Below are 16,654 nucleotides of genomic sequence, written 5' to 3' on the forward strand. Positions count from 1 at the left end.
GGCTAGTTTAGGAGTACCGATGCCCTCTGTTCTGGACAGCTTTATTTTGCACAAAATTTGATCCCCAACGTATCCAAATCACTCCCAACGGCTAGAAATAGTCACTACAACTTTCCAACATATAAATACAAGTTGAGGACACTTGAAGAAGGGTTAGAAACACCTATCCAAGTAATCAAACACAAGAGAAGAGTTTTTCATTCTTATTTTCACTTATCTTGTAAATATTGTGTTTGTGTGAGCTAAATTCTTGTAAACACCTACCTTTGAGAGGTTTATTTGTTTACTTCTTTTTATCTTTTTGTAAAGGGGTCTTGGTTCTATCTTAGCCAATTCAAAATATAGGGAGTTGTAAAGGTTACTCTTGATCCTTGAAAAATAAAGAACAAATTAGTGGATTTGTTAGAAAATCCTAAGTGGGGAGCTTAAGTAGTGGTTGTAGACTTGGTTGAGAAGTCGAACCACTATAAATCTTTGTGTTCATTATCTTATCTTTTACTCTCCTTACTCCCTAAATATATTTTTATCAATTCACCCCCTTTGTAACTCTTTTCGGTTGTTTAATTTGAACCTCTTGAAATCCTAACAATTGGTATCAGAGTAGCTCATTAGAAGATTTAACCACCTTGAGACGATCCTCGAAGACGCTCTACCGATTCCCGACACAACCGATAAAAAAATGACTTCAACCTTCGGTGCCTACTACATTAAAGATTCACAACCGGTCAACAAGCCACCCTACTTCAATGGAGCAAATTATGCCTATTGGAAGAATAGGATGATGCTCTTCATTCAAGCCAATGATCTAGGAGCTTGGAACTCTATCATGAAATTCTACACCATTCTAACCGACGAGATGGACTATTGGAGTGATGGAGAGAAGAAGAAGTTCTAACTCAATGCTAAGGCTTTGCACATTCTCTTTTATGCATTAGGCCCGGATGAATATGGAAGAGTCTCCTCTTGTTCCAATGCCAATGAGATATGGGATAAGATCCAAGTCACTCATGAAGGAACCGATGAAGTGAGTGAAACCAAGATTAGTCTTCTCAACCATAGCTACAAAAATTTAAAGATGAAACCCGATGGAGACATCAAAGCTATTATGGATAGATTTTTCATGATTGTCAATGGTCTCAAGGGATTTGGAGAAGTAATCTCCAATGAGAACCTTATGAGGAAGATGATCTACTATCTTCCAAAGTCTTGGCAATCGAAGAATACGACGATTATCTAGAGACCTAAAGTCTCTCACTCTCGACGAGTTGATTGGTTCTCTTCTTATTCATAAGTTGATGGTAAAAGAAGAGGAAGAAGATGAAGAGAAGCAAAACAAGAAGAAGAAGGAGGTAGGCATTGCCTTCAAGTCCACTAATGAGAGCTATCAAGATTTATAACACACATCTCCCGTATACTTTTCCGTATACAAGATACAGATGTCACATCACTTTTTAAATATTTCCTCAATTGAAAACCTATAAAAAAGTTTGTTTCCAAATTTCTTAAAACACAACATTTGTTTTATATATCGCAAAACATTAATTATAATATGTTATGAGGTTCTACTTAAGTACAATTCAGAGTATTTTTCATAATTTAATTACATGCCAATTAAGTTTTTCAAAATAAACTGGATTGTCCTATTGTTATTGACGAGTTAACCTTGATTGATGATAGCTGTTGCTGCTGCTACTGCACTCCCTACTCGTCTATTCTCTGGCTACACGTAAAATCAACACACGTTAAATATTTACTTAGTGAGACATAATATTGTAAAGAAACATTAATGTAAACATAAGTATATCATAACTATTTGGTTACGAAACAATTCGTATCATCCATAAGGTTTATATAAGCCCCTATTATCTAAACCATATTTCTTTCATACTATCATCATCAACATTCTAAGTATGTCTAGCATACCTTTCTTTACTTACATTTTTCCCATTATTCTTTAGTAATTATTCATTATTTTCATTTATAGCATCCTTTCATGCCTCTAATGCACCGTTATGCATTTTATTTATGACATCATTTCATGTCTTTAATGCACCGTTATGCATTTTATTTATGGCATCCTTCCATGCCTTTAATGCACCGTTATGCATTTTATTTATGACATCCTTTAATGCCTTTAATGCACCGTTATGCATTTTAGTTATGACATCCTTTCATGCCTTTAATGCACTGTTATGCATTTTATTTATGACATCCTTTCATGCCTTTAATGCACCGTTATGCATTTTATTTATGGCATTCTTTCATGCCTTCGATGCACCGTTATGCATTTTATTTATGGCATCCTTTAATGCCTTTAATGCACCGTTATGTATTTTATTTATGGCATCCTTTCATGCCTTTAATGCACCGTTATGCATTTTATTTATGGCATCCTTTCATGCCTTAAACATACATTAAATTGAAACCTTATTATTGAACTCATTTCAATACCATAAACATACATTAAATTGAAACCTTATTATTGAACTCATTTCAAAACTTATTCCTCTCAAATAACACAATAAATATACTCACCTTGTCTACCTTGCTATTATATCCAATATGCAAATCCAACTACTCAACAACTTATTCGTTGTCTTTCGGTTTGCTTGACTCGGGAGCTTGATTACGATCTACACAAGCACCCATTTAGTACACATTCCATACAAATGTTAGTATATTCTCTAACATTTATACTTTAATAATACTCAAAAGTACTATTATTTTCAATTTCTATAACAATTTCAGGCTATCTTCAAATTCTTGGCTCAATAGTATCGGTACCCATACCAGTGTATCGATACTTCTATAATATGGTACCGATACCCCTTTTAGTATCGGTACCGTTTTAGAATTCTGAAATCCATGGTATCGATACTTTTTTTGTAGTATCGATACCCCATCAGTATCGATACTCATTGCACCAGTATCGATACTGTTCATCACATTTTTACCCATTTAAACCTATAGTATCGGTACTGCTCTATCAGTATCGGTACCCTTACCCAGATTTTCCATTTTCAGTTCAATTTTTACCCAATTTTGGTCAAATTCCCTTACTTTAACCTCCAACATTAATACTAAACTCTTATGTACTTATCTTAACTAACTTTCCTTCATTTAGCTTCTTAAAACATCCAAAATCTCTCAAGAAAATTTTAATCTAAGAATCATACCACTTTTTGTAACATGTTCTTAATCCCATCCAATGCTTCTAATTTTTTATTTACTTCTTTGACTAGTCAAATATGCTAGTAAACATAAATAAAAACTCATATTCTAACATATCATTCAAAAACTCATTTTCTTAAATCTCAATTATTTCTTCAATCTCTTAGTTTTAATCTTATTCCATCCTTCCTTAAACCTCTATGATGCACAATGTTTTAGAAACAACCCAAAAACAAAAGGAAAAACTTGACATATTAAACCTTACCTTTGGCTATGGAGGAGGGCCTTACACGGGAAAGAAAAAGAAGAAGAGATAATTTAGTGTTTTTCCCTTTTTTTATACTTTAATACCCCACTACAAATAAATTTTAAATTTATTTCCCTTTAAAGGACCAAAATGCCCTTTTTAATCATCTATTAATACAAATTAGTCTAAACACTATTCCAAATTATTTTCTCATCTTTTATCATTTATTCAAATAAATCCTCAATTTTTAAATCTTTTCTCTAATGTCACTGACCTAATATTTGGGGTATTAGAATTCTCCCCCTTAAGAAAATTCGTCCTTGAATTTAAAGACTTTATGTTTTTACCACAACACTTCAACTAGAGGAATCATTTTGTTACGCGATTTAATGATTTCTCAAGTCCTTATCCGTATTGGTTCTTTTTCATAATTCAAATCTGATCGATAATTAATAAGCAATAACAAATGAAAACATTATAGGTCTTGTCCGTTTTGGGAGTCAACATCTAACTGATAAAATTTCATAAGGGTTAAAAATTCTCAGACTCAGTCCACACCACAATACTTTCTTCCAATGCGATACTTTTAGAAAAACTTTATCACCTTCTTTCTATTCAATCTCTTTCCTCTTATATAAAGCTTCATATACAACCATCTTGATATTGGATTGAAAACTTCTCTTGCAAGCAAATTCTTCTAGAAACAAATATTTTTCCCATGATCCCTTTTTCCATTAATTAATCGAGATTGATTGAAATAATCTATAAAATACTCGAGGTTCAACTTTTCCTCTAACAATACGTCAGACATTTTGCTAAAATTTTCTTGATGGCTATTTTCAAACCAGGCCACCCAACCATTTCTTTAAATTTTGGTACCTCTTGTTCCACCTGAATGCATAATCAACGTACTTAATGCCTCAAAAAGAATATCTTTCTAAATTCTTAATAATCAAGAATAAAAAGTCTCTCACAATAATACGAGCATCCATCGAGCCTGACCTCAAAAGTCCTTAGTTTCTTCATTTTCTACTTATAAAATTCTTATCAAGAAATTTTCATATTTCCTTTATAATTCTCTTATCAGATCTAAAAAAAACATAAACTTCATCTTTAATTCAGCCCATAATGCCATTTTTATTCAACACTAATCGCCCGTCCATAGCTTGCAAAACTACAAAATGTGTCTAACCAAGTACCTCTGTAACAATATTGGCCTTTCCTGGAAGATAATCAATGATAACTTCATAATCCCTTAAAGGTTATGTCTATATTTTCTATCTCAGGTTCAACTCTCTTTAGTTCCACAAGTACTTTAAGCTTTTATAATTAGCACAACTATAGTATCGCTCACCATACATATAATGGCGTCAAATCTTTTAAAATAAATTCGAATGTTGCTAACTCTAAATCATGCATAGGGTAATTCCTTTTATGTGTATTTAACTTTATCGAGGCATATGCCATAACCTTATCTTTTTGCATAAGCACGCTTCTTAAGCCGTTGGGATATACATTAGTAAAAACCACATAATCCTTATCCTACTCAGGTTGTATAAAAACTGGTGTCTCTATTAAAGTCCTCTTTGACATTTCAAAACTCTCTTGACCCTTCTCCGTTCTACAAAAGACATATCTTTCTTTAAAAACTTGGTTAGCAACAAAGCAAACATCGAAAAGTTCTTCAATAACCTTCGATAGTAACCAGAAAGCCCCAAAGAAATATGAACTTCAGGATCATTCTTTGAAAGTTTCCAATTTTCTAAAACATGAGTTTCTCTTAGGATCTACTCTTATATTTTATACTGAAACAACTTTACAAAAGAAAGCCATATTTGTTACCAGAATTTCATATTGGAATAGTTTGGCAAACAAGATCTTCTCTCGAGGAATCTTATTTAACTATAAAAAAATCTATGCATAACCACATAGATTTATCCTTCTTTTTGCTAATAACACAATTACTTCCCAAGATGAAATACTAGGGCTGATAAAACTTTGATCCATCAATTCTTATAATCGAGCCCCTAATTCTCTTGACTCACTTAAATCATTTGATACTAAATCATGGAAACATGTTCAATACCTTAACAACCATCAACCTTGAATAACTCCTCTCGATCTGGAGGTAACTCGATAAATTTACCTAAAAAGAAATCTATAAATTCCCAATTTTTTTGAAATTATCAAACAAATCTACTTTAATTACTTGAGTATCAATCACATTAGCCTAATTTAAAGTCATGCCAAAAGGATCAATCACACGTTCTAAGGCTAAGCAATTCATGGGAAGTACTTTCTTACAAATGCATGGATACTTATAAATCATTTGAAGATTAAACAACCTTAGATAAACTATATAATATGTTACATGTGAATATGTCATGTATTATAAAGTTCATATATTTATACTTAGCTTTATTTATGTATATGTTATGTTACACATTTTATATCTATGTTTGCATTGCATTTTCATACTTAGCATAGGCGTACATATTGAATCATATCTTATAAAATCCTAATGTATTGTTTTTATGTCATTCCCAGGTGCACAATTGAGTTAAGGAAGCTAAAGAAACTCATTTACTAAGAATGGAAGCCATGGTCATTCAAGGGAAGCTCAACATACCTTAAATGGGCTCATCACTAAGTTGAGGCAGATAAACTAGCTAAAAGAGTAGCTAAAGTATGTGAATAGGAATTGAACCTAGTTGAGAATTATTTGAGGACTGAGGAGCTGACTAGTGGACTAATGGTAGATGGAGTGGTAGTTGAGTGGCAGGAGTAACAATAGGTGCCTAGCTTGAACCTATCTAGCTGCAAGTCACCCAACTAATTGCTTAACCACCTACCTTGGCACCAAACACAAGTCATGTGCCTAGCATGCTCCATGGTCAAACCATCATACACCTCTTGTCTTGGAAGAGACAATTGCTTTCAAAGAGAAGTCATGTCCATTCAAGAGACATGTGCACTTCATGTGATCTCAACTAAGCACCAAAGCATGGAAAGAAATCATGATTCAGCCAAAGCACTCTTCAAGCATCACTAAGGCTAAAACAAAACCATTATTCGATTATGCCTTCAAACTCCATCAAGGCTAAACCAACACCAAGTATTTTCGGTAATGAAGAGTCTGATGCCTTAACCGAAAAATCACCATGCCTATTCATTCATGTACATTTATTTAAGTGATGCAATCCTTCATTAAATCATCATGTATCTTCCAAATAATTCATCTTAGATGGATCACTTTGTACGAAAATTCAAATTCGAGAGGAAGAGATGCGCGATATATCTTGGGTTCCTAGAAATATAGCAAATCAACAGTACAGTTACGAACAGTTCAAATCCTAAGTCTCCACGAAATCGTCTTGGTCTCCACGAAATCGTCTTGGGCTCTACTCAGTTTACTCAGTTGATAACAATTTTCTTTTCTCAAAACTGTTTTGAGAAATTTTGTCAAAAACTATAACGGATGCTAGGCCATCATTATCCTTTTATACGAAAATAACCCTAACCTTTATGGGTTTTATTCCAAATTTGTTTATTATTCTAAATTTTATATTTATAAAAGAATTATAATCATAATTATATTATTTTAATATTTATTTATTATATTTGGGATAATTAAAATTACATATATATCAAAAATATATATTAAAATTTAATTATGTACACCATTAATGTATTATAAAATTGTACATGTATGACTCATTTAAAATTTGCTCATTTCAACCATGGGGTGTGACCCTATATGTTCATGTAATATTAGTAGTAATTATTAGAACTATTCTAATATTACAAACATTGAGTGACATCTAGCAATATATCATTGTCATCTAAGTTACAAGAAGTCATGATTCGACATAACATCTCCGTGACTAACTCTTTTATGTATTACATCATTTTGTCCTTTATATCTAGAATAGGCAAAAGTCTTGGAATAATCACACTTGTATAACCCATCTAAAATTTCTTGATATATAGAGTAGACCTTAATGAACGAACAACTTTCGATGTCTCATATCAACTTGATCGAGCATGACCATGCATTTCTAGTCCCACTCAATCAAGTGGCATGTGATATAGTTCCTATTATGTAGAAAAGTCAAATTATATCTTGATCATTTATACCTCACTACATATATCGCGATATGTTCAACATCAGTCTTTATAGTGCAACCAGTTACAAAGCATGTTTAATTGTATCAAAACATTCAACTATATATGTTGAGATAACAATGATCTCAAATCTAAGGATCATACATGTAGTCATCACCATGAGAAATGTTGTGGCCATCACATAATAATCCAAGACATATGTTCATAGTGGGTCAACCCAATATTTTGTTCTCTAACAACATACTCATGTATCGATTTTGAAATCTCAATATCAATGACAACTCGTTGTCATCAATCAACTCTATGTTAGCCTTAAACGTATTATTATTGTTCATGCCCAAAATAATACTTGATTAAGGATCTTTAATAATAATTATATTATTACATAGACTTTATTTTCTTTCAGTTTATTTGAGACATAGAAGTATAACTCAAAAATAATAATGGCAATGCCTTTATTCAATAAAACCAGTAAAGAAAATGTATCATTATAATCATCTCATGATTAGTCTTCGGGCATACTCTAACAAGCATGCCCCATGGTCAAACCATCACACACCTATTGGCATGGAAGAGACATGTACTTTCAAAGAGAAGTCATGTTCATTCTAGTGACATGTGCACTTTATGTGATCTCAACTAAGTTCCAAAGCATGGAAGGACATCATGATTCAGCCAAAGCACTATTCAAGCATCATCAAGGCTGAACCAACACCACCATTCAATCATGCCTTCAAACTCCATCAAGGTCGAACTAACATCAAATCTTTTCAGTAATAAAGAGTTTGATACTTTAACTAAAACATCAACATGCCTATTCATTCATTTATATTTATTTAAGTGATGTAATTTGTAACGCTCTGAACCATGGGTTAGTATATTCGAGTCAACATGAATATAGTTTAAACAAAACCATTAATCTTGTTTGAGCGTTTAGCCCAAGAGATTTTTTATATTCAGGTTAATAGATTCAAGTCAACCTGAATACAGTGACCTAGGAAGTAATTATCCCATTTTTCAATTTCAAAGCTGAAGTACCATTAATTAGGATGATATCACATCTGAAAACTTTATCTCTTTTTCTTCTCACTTTTATCTCATTCTCTCTATACATTCATCTTTCTTCTTCATTCAAGAGCCAACCAAAGTTTGAAACTTTAGAAATTTCAAGTACCCTTTAAGGTTGATAAGGTAAGAATCAAAATGTCCACCTCCTAAGCTTCAATTCAAGCCCTCAATTGCAAGTTTTATTCAAAGTTTCAAAATAAGGGGTTTTAGTAGGGTTTATAGAACTTTTGGATTTTGGTTTGTTTTTTAAAGATTTAGGTTGTAGGGGTGGTTTCTAGTAATACCCTAAGCTCCAAAGTGAGTTAACAACTCATTTTAATTTGTTTGATTAGTGAAAGAAAAAGGGAAAAGCTCTAAGGCAAGAGTCAAGGAAAAACTAGTCGTTAGGTGAGTTAGGGATGTTTTTCAACAGTTAAGCAGCAAGGTAACATGTAGATATTTTATTGTATATAAATGTTTCATGAAGCATGCTTGAGTAATCCATGCTAAATTCTATGTTTGATATTTGTAAGCATGAAAGATGAATCATTTCAACCTATAAGACCCTAACTAAGAATCTAATAATATTTGTTAGCCTTAAGGGAGTGAATGGGTGAGTTGGGATACAAATTTCATGCCCAAGATAGGGAACTTCAGGTCGTCAGTATCAGTACTGGAAGAACAATACCAATATTGTTCTTCGTCTAGTATAAACCCAAGGGCAATTTGTGAGGGTAGTATCGATACTCCCTCAAGGAGTATCGATACTCGTGGTCTAGTCTCGAGACTCAAGGGGTGGTATCGATACCGGTGGCAAGTTAGGATTTTAGTAGCCAATTTTGGTATTGATACTCATAGGAGTATCGATACAAAGGTAGAGTATCGATAATACCTGTAAAGGTATCAATACCGAGTTATTTTTTAAAACATCGAAGCTATTTCTGGTATTAATACTCACTAGAGTATCGATACCCAAGGGTCAGTATCGATATTGTTGGCACAATATCGATATTATCGTCATGAATTGGACAAATAACTCAATCAACTTAAGTGTTCAGAATTAAGGGTTTTAGAGTCCTAGAAGCTTGGTGTGTACGACTATAAGCGAAAACAAGTAAAATAACTATAAATACAACTAGAAACCAATAGAAGTTAGGATGGCATAAGACTGGTCGTTGTGTGATGCTCGAGAAATAGTTAGGACACTCGAGTACTTTAGTAGCATAACGATCATATTTCACGATGTAATATCCAGATATTGTCAACCATGTACGCATCTGATGCACGTAAAATTTTGACATCGTACCCAATACTCAAGAGCCTATATTTGGGCTAGGGATGTACGCTTTCGATGCACGTAAAATTTTGTTTCTTATCCCAAGACCCTCGAGTAACTTAGGTAGGCTATAGTGTATTCCGAGATGCACGAAAATTCCTCCGACCATACTATTAGACATGTCTTATGTTTTTTTTGTAATTACTTGGGAATACCCATGACTTTACGCACTGACATGTTCATGTAATGAATGCATGTAGTATTGCATAGTTATTATCGTGGCACTATGCTTGTGAGCTCAGCGTTTGAAATTTGTTTCTATGTGTAGGTTAGTATATGATTGAGTAGGAGCCTATCACGCATATACATTCTAGATTAGTCGTTCTTAGAGTATGTTTTGAGTCTATTAGAGGACATGTATTTATGTGAACCTTGTATTTATTTCGAGTCATAACTCTATTTTAATTTAAAACTCAGTGGTCGTATTTTGTACTTATTTGGAGACTCTCATATTTTGGAAATCGTAATTTATGATCCTTCATTTATGTTATGGTAAATGATTATGAATGTTTTACAAATTGTTTTAAATGAAATTTTTTCTTTAGCCACTTTGGTGGTCAGTGTAACACTTTAACCATACAATCTTTGGGTTAGACTACATTTGGGTATTACATTTAGTGGTATCAAAGCGTCCAGGTTTAGTCGTTCCTATGACCTATGAGTCAGATTTTGTAAGTGTCTGTGTGAGTACATACCCCTAGAGTGTCAAGAGTACTTAAGTTTCTAGAATGACGATAATGATCTCTCTTTTCTCGCTCTTAGTTATTAGGGTAGAGTAGAGAGTTGTGCTTCCCTTGTTGGTAATTTGGAGATGATTTTGTTCTAAATTATGAGTTTGGGGTACCGAAAGATACATGAATCGATGAGGTAAATTTCTTCCAGGATTTGACATCGACCCTTAGGCAGATAGTCCGCGCTATTCCTATTGTATATGCCATACCACCTCCCCCTCTCGTACTACCAGTTCAACCTGTGGTAGCACCCCATAAATCCCTAATCAAGAGGCTCTATAGGTACAAGACTACCGATTTCTATAGATCTGGAGACGATGACCCTATCTCAATATATCAGTGGCTCAATGAGACACTTCGTACATTGTGTCAGTTACATCTCACACCCGAGGGAAAGCTAGAGTGCGTCACCTCTCTTTTAAAGGGTGATGCGATAGATTGGTGAAAAAATTAGAGATGGTGATGGAGCCATAAAGCCCCACATAGGGTTGTTTCCTATTAGATTTTCAAGAGAATTATGTCAGAGAGGCCCTTATACATGAGATGAGAAATCAATTTTTGTATATGACTTAGAGCGACATGATCGTACTAGAGTATGAGATGGAGTTCCTCAGATTTAGCCATTACACGCCCATCTGGAATGAGGCTCAGGAAGGGCTTCCACTTCAAAATCCTCACCCATATGGAAGTCAAACCTTCTCGCATTTTTATGGAATTGATTCGACAAGCGAAAGTAGTGGAAATGATTATGTGCAAGAAATCTTAGGCGGTGAGCACCATCCATTCAGTAAGGTCGTGGATCTTCAAGGGGTGATGGAACTAGTTCAGGGAAATTTTGCAGAGGTATCCAATATCATAGACCAGCCCAGAGCCTAGGGTGACCTCACGTCAGTATGTCGTGCGAGCTCAGAAGGAGTACGATGCAACGGATGTGATCGCATGTTTATTTTTAGTGTTCTTCATTCCTATTACATCATTCATAGTATTAGGTTCCACATACTCCTACATTTGTTTTGACCTAGTTTGGGAGAGAAATATCCTCGCTAAATATTTAAAGATAAGGGTCAAAGTGTCTAGCCCCTTAGGGTTAGACATTTTAGTTGACAAGGTTCACCGTCGATATCCCGTAGAGATCCAGGGTCAGATATTCTTTGTCAACTTAATGGATTTACCGTTTCGGGAGTTTGATGTGATCTTGGGCATGGATTGACTATTGAAGCACAATGCTAGCTTGAAGTGCAAGGCGAGGTAACTCAAATTTTGTAAGGATGACTGAACCAAGGTAGTGATGACTAGCGAGAGGTTGGGTTATACGACTAAAGTTATCTCGGTGGTTGTAGCTCAAAGACTACTGAGTCAGCAGTGTGATTCCTTCTTAGCTCATGTTGTGGACACGCGAGTTTTTATTCTGAGGTTATAGGACATTCGTATAGTGCGAGAGTTCTCTGATGTAGTCTTAGAGGAACTGTCAGGGTTACTACCTGACTGGGAAGTTGAGTTTAGTACTGAAGTGATGTCAGGCTCAACTCTAGTGTATATTGCTCCCTATTGTATGGCTTCAACAAAACTAAAGAAACTAAAGAATCATATCCATTAATTATTAGAGAGGGGTTTCATCCGCCCTAGTGTTTTTCCTTGGGAGTATCAGTTCTTTTCGTCAAGAAGAATGATGGATCGATAAGGTTGTGCATCGATTATCGATAGTTGAGTAAATTGACTATCAAGAATTGTTACCTTCTTTCTCGAATTGATGATCGCTTTGACCATATTAAAGAAGCATGTGTATTTTCCGAGATAGACTTAAGGTCAGGGTATTACCAATTGAAGGTCAAGTATGTCGACATAGACAAGACCAATTTCAGAATGAGATACGACCACTATAAGTTCCTTATGATGTTATTCAGGATCACCAATGCTCTGACATTATTTATGGATTTGATGAACCAAGTTTTTCACCCTTTACCTGGATCAACTTGTGGTAGTCTTTATAGATAACATACTTGTATACTCCCGGTCCTAGGAAGAGTATGACCAGCACCTCTACATCATTCTAGATATGCTTCAGGGGCGTCAACTATATACCAAGTTTGGAAAGTGTAAATTCTAGTTGACCAAAGTTTTGTTCCTAGGATATGTAGTAGCAACAGATGGAATTCGAGTATTCCCTCAAAATATTCAGGCAGTGTTAGAGTGGGAATCACCTAAGAATATATCCGAGGTATATAGCTTCTTGGGTAACTCAGGGTACTATTGTCGCTTTGTCAAGGGTTTCTCGATGATAGTAGAACTGTTGACTAAGTTATTACAGAAAGGTGTTCCTTAAAAGTGGGCTAAAAAGTGCCAAGAAAGTTTTAATCAGCTAAATGAAATCCCCACCCAAGTTATCGTCCTAACCTAGCCAGAATCGGGTAAAGAATTTACCATCTTTAGTGATGCATCGCTGAATGGACTAGGGTGTGTTTTGATGAAGGGAAAGAAGAGTGGTGGCTTATGCGCCTCATCAGTTTAAGCCTCATAAATGAAACTATACTACACATGATTTGGAGCTTGCAGCGGTAGTTTTTTCATTGAAGATTTGGAGGCACTACTTGTTTGGGGATAAGTGTCATATCTTTACAGACCACAAGAGCCTTAAGTATCTACTCACTTAAAATTAATTGAACTTGAGGCTGTGTAGGTGGGTCAAACTGCTAAAGGATTACGATTGTGTAATCGACTATCACACAGGTAAAGTTAACATCGTCGCAGATGCATTGAGTAAGAAATAGGTGTTAGAGTTGTGAGCTTTGTTAGTGCGTTTGAGCTTGACTGGTTTAGGTAGTCTGTTAGCTGACTTAAGTGTTAAACTCGAGCTAGTAGATGAGGTCAAAAGGTTAGAGAGTTCGGATAACCATTTGAAGACTTGAATAGACCAAGTCATTCGTTGTAAGGCTTCAAGTTATGAATTGCATGGTGGGAGTGTACTTTTCCTTAGGGTCATTATGTTTACATGCAGACAAGCAACTGTGTGATAAAATTCTACATGAAGCGCATTGTAATCCTCTTGCAATCCACCCAGGCAGCAATAAGATGTACCAAGAGCTCTGACCATTGTATTGGTAGCTAGGCATAAAGAAGGAAGTGTATGAGTTTGTTGTCAAGTGCTTAGTATGCCAACATGTTAAGGCGGAACACCAAGTTCCCTTGGAATTGCTTCAGCCAATTCAGATACCGTAGTAGAAGTGGGAGAGAGTGACTATGGACTTTGTGACCGGTCTATCGATGGACTAGGTTGAGTCATGATGATGTGTAGGTTATGGTGGATCGACTGACAAAATCAGCTCACTTCTTTCCAGTTCGAATTGATTATACGTTAGAAACGTTGGTGCAGTTGTACATTCACGAGATAGTAAGATTGTATAAAGTTCCTACCTCGATCATGTACGATAGAGATCCACGTTTCACCTCTCGATTTTGGAAAGTATTGCATGAAGGTTTGGGTACCAAGCTATATTTTAGCACTATTTTCCATCCTCAGACCGACGGACAATCTGAAAACGTTATTCAAATCTTGGAAGACATGCTTAGGTGCACTGTCTTAGATGTCGAAGGTAGTTAGGGAGATTATTTACCATTGGTGGAGTTCGCAAACAATAATAGTTATCAAGCTAGCATCCAAATGGCTTCGTATGAAGCCTTGTATGGGAGTAAGTGTAGAACCCTACTGTGTTGGAAAAAGCTTAGTGAGAGTAAGATTATAGGTCCCGAATTGATATGAGAAACTGAAGAGAAATTTTAGTTGATTCAAAGGTGGTTGAAAGAGGCCTCAAACAAATAGAGGTTTTATGATAACTTGAAATGCGTGGATTTAGAGTTCACAGTAGGAGATAAGGTATTCCTTAATGTCTCCTCATAGAAAAAGGTACATCGGTTTGAACGCAAGATAAAGTTAACTCCATGTTTCATAGGACCCTACAAAGTGTTAGAGAGACTTAGGTCAGTAGCATATCGATTGACCTTACCTCCAGAACTAGATCGCATCCATAATGTGTTTCATGTGTCCATGCTCAGAAGATAACGATCCAATCCATCCCATGTCATACCCTTGGAATAGATTGAGGTGAGTCAATACATTATGAGGAAGAATCCATCAAAATCTTACCTAGAGATGTAAAAGAGATAAGAAATAAAAGGATCCCGTTAGTGAAGGTGCTATGGAGGAACTATGGCATTTAGGAGGTAACTTGGGAACCCGATGAGGACATGCAACTTTAGTACCCTCACCTTTTCTACATAGGTAAATTTCGAGAATGATTTTTTTTTTTAATAGGGGAGAGTTGTAATTCCTCGAACCCAAGTGGGATGATAGGTAAATTTGGAATAGATTTAGGACATGCAAATTTTTTTTAATAGGTAAATTTGAGTCAACCCAAATAAAGTTTAAACAAACCTATTTACCTTGTTTGAGTATCTAGCCCAAGAAATTTTGGATATTGAGCTTGATTGGGTCCCAATTGTCATAGAATTAGGGAATTTCCAATTGGAAATCAAAACTAGAGTGACCAAGGAAGTAATTATCCCATTTTTCAATTTCAAAGTTGAATTCCCATTAATTGGGATGATAGCACGTCTGAAAACTTTCTCTCTTTTTCATCCCATCTTTATCTCATTCTCTCCATACCTTCATATTCCTTCTTCATATAAGAGCCAAGCAAAGTTTGAAACTTTATGAATTTCAATTACCCTTTGAGGTTGCTTGTAATACCCCAAATATCAGATTAGAGACTTTATTAAAAAGATTTAAATTTTGAGGATTTAATTAATAAATGATAAAAGATGAGAAAATGATATGGAATAGTGTTCTAAACTAATTTGTAAAAATAGATGAGTAAAGTGGGCATTTTGGTCCTTTAAAGGGTAAATGAATTTAAAATTCATTTTTATAGTTTTAAAATATAGGAAAAAGGGGAAAACATTAAGTTATCTTCTCTCCTTCTTTCGCGTGAAAAGCTCTCCTTCATAGCCAAAGGTAAGATTTCATTTGGCTAGATTTTCCATTTGTTTTTTTTATTGGTTTTTACATCATTGAGTATTATAGAGGATTAATGAAAGGTTAAAGAAGATTAAAACTAGGAGATGGATGAAATATTTTAGATTTAAGAAAATGGGTTTTTGAATGATATGTTAGAATATGAGTTTTTATTGATGTTTATGAGTATGTTTGACTTTTTAAAGAAATAAATAAGAGATTAGAAGCATTAGATGGAATTAAAAACATGTTAGGAAAAGTGGTATGATTCTTAGATGGAAATTTTCTTGGGATATTTTAGATGTTTTAAGAAGCTAAATGAAGGAAAATTAGTAGAGATAAGTAAATAAGAGTTTTATAGTATTATTGAGGGTAAACATAAGGAAATATGACTACATTTGGGTAAGAATCAGGCTGAAAATGGAAAATCTGGGTAAGGGTATAAGTACTGATAGAATAGTAGCAATACTATAGGTTTGAATGGGTAAAAATATGATGAACAATATCGGTACTAATGTAATTAGTACCGATACTAATAGGGTATCGATACTAAAGAGGAAAGTATCGATACCATAGATTCCAGAATGCTGAAATGGTATCGATAATGAAATGGAGTATCGGTACCATAGTATAAAAGTATCAAACTATAGTATGGGTATCGATACTATTAAGTCAGGAATTATAAGATAGACTGAAATTGTTAGAGAAATTGAGAATAATAGTACTTTTGAGTATTATTAAAGTATAAATGTTAGATAATACACTAACATTGGTATGTATGTGTACTAAATGGGTGTTTGTGTAGATTATAACCAAGCTCCCGAGTCAAGCAAGAAAAAAGGCAAGGACAAAATTGTCGAGTAGTTGGACATCATTTAAGCATATCAGGTGAGTGCATATAATATTATTATATGGGTTGAGGAAGACTCACAATAAGTCCACCTCAAATGTTTAAATTAATGTATGTTTTATTTTATATTATATATGTT

Source organism: Hibiscus syriacus, unplaced genomic scaffold (genome assembly GCF_006381635.1).
Source record: "Hibiscus syriacus cultivar Baekdansim isolate YM2019G1 unplaced genomic scaffold, ASM638163v2 tig00111847_pilon, whole genome shotgun sequence".
Lineage (NCBI taxonomy): Eukaryota > Viridiplantae > Streptophyta > Magnoliopsida > Malvales > Malvaceae > Hibiscus > Hibiscus syriacus.